Genomic DNA, 4,599 nt, shown 5'->3' with positions numbered 1-4,599 from the left:
AGAAGACAGTTTCTTTGTCCACTACAGAGGCTGAGTATGTTGCAGTGTCAGAGGCTGCTAAGGAGATGATATGGATGCAGAGTTTCTTGGCGGAATTGGGTAAGGAGGTTCAGAAAGGCACTCTCTACAGTGATAGCCAGAGCGTCATATTCCTAGCTAGAAATCTAGCATTTCAATCCAGGACCAAGCACATTCAGATCAGGTATCACTTTATTCGATCATTGTTAGATGACGAACAGATACTACTTGAAAAAATTTGTGGAAGCAAGAATCCTGCTGATATGTTGACCAAGGGCGTCACACTTGAGAAACTGAAGTTGTGTTCGACTTCAGTTGGTCTTCTAGCTTGAAGACAGAGATTTTGAGTTGCAGAGGTGGAGGATATTACGTTTGAGGAAAAGGGCAGTGCAGGCAATGGATGGTGCAGTCAGTGTCCCAGTCTCCAAGTGGGAGAATTGTTGATGAAGGTAGAGACACGGTCTACTTCCTATTACGGCAGATTCTTTGATAAATTGATTCTAATTTATCTGCTCTTAATTCATTTCCTTATGTATTTTATTCCCTGTCATAGCTTGATGAGTCCCAATTTTTATTTAAAGAAGTTGCCTTCTATTGACAGGAAGAATTAATGAAAGTTTAATTAATTAATTAAGCTTTACCAGATTAATCTCCCGCCCCTCTTATTACTATAGAGAAAAAGACAATGAATTTGATAGCTTGCCTTAATGAGCTTTATATGGATCATTAAAGCATGATTCCATATAATCACGAAATTAAGGGTTACCAAAACAAGCTGGATACTATGAAGCTTTAAAAGGGGCTCACGATTACAGGAATGGGTATTACTCTCCAAACAGTTTAAAGTTGTTTTTTCTTCTTCTTGGTGTGACTCTCGGTTTAGAGAGAGAGAGAAGGTGAGAGAGAGAGAGAGAGAATTCTTTCTTGTAAGTCGACGCGGTCGACGGGGCATTCCTCAAAGCTAATAAAATCCTCTGCAGCTCCGTGGACGTAGGCAATTTGCCGAACCACGTAAATCTTACGTCGTATTTTCTGGTGTAATTTTTTTAGATCTGTTTTTCGCCTTATTGCCGTCGTTTTTCACAACATAATTACACTCAAGGTTTTTGAATTACACAACAATGACAAATAAATTTTTGGGACCAGTCATTAGTTATTAAAATAAGCCTGTAAATAACATGAATATAACTAAATAACAAGCGCTAATGGACAAGTACGATAAAGATGCAGGAAAGTTTTAAAATGATAATTTGTTGTTAGTGATTACCTGCAGCATTCATTGTTTAGCTTCCTCTCTTTCCTGCCTGCGTCTAAGAAAAACTGTCATCAAGATCAAAAACCCTACTCCATGGCCGACTTACTTCCTTGACTCTACCGAATATCGGAAACAAGTATCCGTCCCGAACATATGTTTTATAGCTGTCCATCAACCCCTGATGAATATTTTGACAATTATGGATTGTCATTTCTATCAAGGAGGAAGGGAGATCGGGTAAGTCCAGGAGCTGAGGAATGTTATCAATGTGAATAGTTTGGAGAGAAGAAAGGGAAGCAAGGCAAGAAGGAAGGCGTTCCAGTTGATCAAGACCATTTAGCCACAGTCCAGACAAATAGGGAGGGAAGTCTGGCAATGATTTGAGGAGGGGCATGCTTACTAAATATAGAAGCTTGAGGGATGAGATGGTTGACAAAGGAGGCAGGTATTGCAATGATTTGAGATTTTTAAGCTCTAATTCTTTCACGGAGGCGGGGATGTTCGGCACCATCTGCAGATCAGGAACATCTATCACTTCTAGAATCTTAAGTGAAGAGAGGCATTCCAAAGAGGAAGGGAGAGACCGCAGCGATTTGAGCCTTCTAAAGTACAACTCACAAAGGGATGAGCTAACTTGTAGAAAAAACTGCTCCACCCCTAATGAAAATGAAGACACCTCATCATTATCCTTAATTTTCAGCTTTTTAATGGAGGTGATGCTTCTCAATGGCTCCATTAGCAACAGGGATGGATCATTTATAACAACTTCATTAAGAGTGAGCTGGAAATTCTCAGTGGTCTCCACTTGTTGCAATCCACCGAGAGAGATCAGATTGGGGCAAGCTACAATTGTCAAGTTTCTTAGCGCTTCAAATCTTGCATCCGCCAGAGCAATAGATGTAATGTTTGGACAGCAACGGACCTCTAATGTTTCAAGGGGAACAGAGTTTGAAATGCTGCAACAGTTGCTCGCGCCTTGTTTCCAGTTCAAAGCTTTCCATCCAATGCTCTTTATCTTCACTTTCTTGAGCTTAGGAGATAAATAGGGCAGCTCCTGCAATTTTGAGCAGTCTTCTAACCACAGTTCAGTTAAACAAGGAAAGAAACTGTCATCTTCTGCTGCTCCTGCCACATCAAACCAATCCTCCAATACTTGTAATTCCTTAATATGCAGTACCTCCAGTGATGGAAACACACAAACATTGTCATTCCCATGAAATTTATTATCAAGCCGCTTTGCTTTTGGCATGTTCCGAAGGTATAGATACTTCAGGAAGGGAAGCTGCCCAAAAGGTGGAAGAGTTTCCCACTCCAAACACTCGTTCAAACTGACGTACTCTAGATTGAAGGTCAAATTGGCATCACACATCCATAAGGCAGACCTCGCACCCATGTATGCACATACGGACAATCTCTTTAGATTTTTGTATGGTTTAAGATTTTCAAGCACCTTCAAATCCAAGTCAGAATTTGCAATGCCCATTTTGTAAATTCTGCTTTGCCGAAAAGAACATACAGTATAATCGACATTCCAATTTAGGGACAAATTCGTGAGTTTTCTCTTCTCACATAATTTAGCAGTGCAAACCTCTTTGTCATACTTAAGATTTCTAAGAAATTGGATGTTTAATTGGCGCAACTCATTCATATGTTTTAGCTCCCCAATTTTATAACCATTCTTATTGTCAACAATATACAGATTCAATACTTGAAGGGACCTCAACTTCCCAATCCCAGGCACCCCAAAAAGGTCATTCCATGGCAACTTTATGTAACGCAAATTAGAAAGATTACTCATGTCGATTAATATACTTTCATCACAAAAAATATGGGCATAAATACTAAGATTAATTATGAACTGCAAGTGATAAAGTTTGCATAGAGAACTTGGGAGAATAGACATTCCTTCTGCTTCAACAAAATTAATGTACCGGAGATGTATCAAATTTTCAATCGCCCCATGTTTCATTTCCTGGTGTGAAATGCGTAAAAGCAGCAAACGAATGCTTCTCGATGCTTTAAAAACTTCTTCAAGCGCATCAATAAAATCTTGATCATCACACGGACAACTCAAAAAAAGCGAGTGCAAATTTTTAATTTCTTTGATACTTCTCAGTACTTCAATATTTGTAGTTTTAACAAATAAGTGTCGAATAGATTTAGGAATTTTAGGAGATGACTCTCCATTCTCCACGAATCTGAAACATTCCTCCGCAGAAACGGATCGTCCCAATTCATGTATTAAATCATGCATCTTATAGTATATTTTTTTATTATACTGAAACTCGTCAAAGAAAGATCTTCTGGCTAAAATATCAAAATACCTGCCCCCAATATCTTCCAAGGACTCTCCTACAATAGAGGATGGCAGAATGAAATTCAATGCAATCCACATTCGGACCAAATCATCTTTATAAAATTTATGATCTTGTGGGAAAATACTACAAAATGTGAAACAATTTTGTAGAGGTTCAGGGAGGAATGCATAACTCAATCTTAAGATTGGCATGATCGTATTCATATTCTGACCAGGTACTAGTTCTACGCTTCCAATATTACTCCAAAACTCTTCCCCAATTTTCTGGAGTTAAATCATACTTCAAAACACCACCAATGACCTTCGCTCCCAATGGAGACCCTGAAAGTTTTTTAACTATCTCATCAGCGATGCATATTAATTTTTTATGATTATCAACGCTCTTTACATCAGCAAACGCATGAGTTTTGAGGAGCTTCAAACACTCATCTTTCTCCAACCCCTTTAATCTCAAGGTTTCTTTCCTCAATGTAATCGCATTGGGAATCATTGATGAAGCTGAATCCATCCGAGTTGTTACCAAAATTTTACTTCCCGATTTTCCTTTAGTCATCGGTGAGAGCACTTTCTCCCATTTGGTTGTATTCTCCTCCCAAATGTCATCCATAACAAGCAAGAACTTCTTTGACTGCACCGTAGATTTAAGTTTCTCTTGAAGAGAAGGAAGTTTTGTCAAATCAGAAGTCCATTTATTAAGATATTTCAAAATATCTACAATGACTTCTTCCTCTTTAAAGTTGTTGGAAACACAAACCCAAATTTTAAGATCAAATTTCTCTTTCAAATTATTAAAGACTTCTTGTAAGAGAGCTGTCTTCCCCATACCACCATGACCCACTATAGATAGAAGAGAAATCTTCTCTAGAGAATTAGTGCCAGAAATATGTGTCGGATGTTCATTTGATGGTTCCCTCAACCACTGCATAACAAACTCCTTTTCCTTGTCTCGACCAATGAAAACAAGTCCAGGCAAAGATCCGCTTGCACGATCGTCGCAAAGCTGCTGCTC

The 4,599-nt window shown here is 38.7% G+C and overlaps 1 pseudogene; it reads right to left on the bottom strand.

Moving 5' to 3' along the window:
• Window positions 1-4,593, bottom strand: part of LOC110025864 — a 10,135-nt pseudogene extending 5,542 nt beyond the window's left edge.
• Between the last annotated feature and the right edge of the window lie 6 nt (window positions 4,594-4,599).

This window comes from Phalaenopsis equestris, unplaced genomic scaffold (assembly GCF_001263595.1).
Source record: "Phalaenopsis equestris unplaced genomic scaffold, ASM126359v1 Scaffold000339, whole genome shotgun sequence".
NCBI lineage: Eukaryota > Viridiplantae > Streptophyta > Magnoliopsida > Asparagales > Orchidaceae > Phalaenopsis > Phalaenopsis equestris.
This window is presented reverse-complemented; position numbering and strand designations above follow the sequence as displayed.